This window comes from Diachasma alloeum, unplaced genomic scaffold, assembly GCF_001412515.2.
Source record: "Diachasma alloeum isolate Michigan unplaced genomic scaffold, Dall2.0 Dall_scaffold_00745, whole genome shotgun sequence".
Classification (NCBI taxonomy): Eukaryota; Metazoa; Arthropoda; class Insecta; order Hymenoptera; family Braconidae; genus Diachasma; species Diachasma alloeum.
In genome coordinates, this window is record NW_021680875.1 from 136,291 (window position 1) to 137,175 (window position 885).

Sequence of the window (885 nt, forward strand, 5' to 3'; positions counted from 1 at the left end):
CAGAAGCACATATTTCCCCGAGCATGTACACTGATGCTAGGATCCGACGAACCCGTTATACCCTTACCCTCATTTGCCCATATTTGCACTTTTTCAAAATTCGGGGAAAATTCCGGAAAAATGAAATTATGTTCTTGCAGAAAATTAACAGATATTTAATTCTTTGCTATTGTGTATGAGTTATCCCCATTCGATCCCACTGGTCTGCTAGCTTAATGCCCCAAACTCAGAAATCAATTTTTGGGCCAAAATAGTTGAGCAGGAAATTCAATTTTTCTGCAAAAAAAGCGCATAGAAGGCCCGTATTTTTGAGCTAATTGCTGACCTGATCTGATGACCCTGGTCTTCACGGGGCTCGTCTCCAGGGCGATGCATACAATTATCGATTCTTCATTAGTTATCATAACAAAACTGATCTGGCTATGAGAAACTTGCAGCAATTGGATTGTTTCCTACTTTCCTGTTCGGTCAATTCAATTTTCGAGGCTTTTTCATTTTTGTATTGTTGAAAAGTGGTTTCAGAATATGTAAAATTTTAGTTGAACTTCTTTAGCCTTCAGAACAGTTTTAACTGATAATAGAGTAAACTTCCGTCATCGAGCATTGACAAGGGTCAAACGGGAAAGACATGTCAGCAGATACTGATGGTCAAACCGTCATCAGGGTCACAGTTTAATTAACAGAATTAACAGAATTGAAATTCACCTTAGGGGGTTAACAGGAAAACCGAGCGCAATATTTCAAAGGGGAAAATATTCACAGGGGTCACGATGGTCGAATAGGGGTAACGACAAAATTACTCTTAAGGCTCGGAGGTTTCTATAAAAGGTCGAATAATCATAGGGGTCAAACGGGATCAGACGGGAAAACCCCCAAACAGATGCC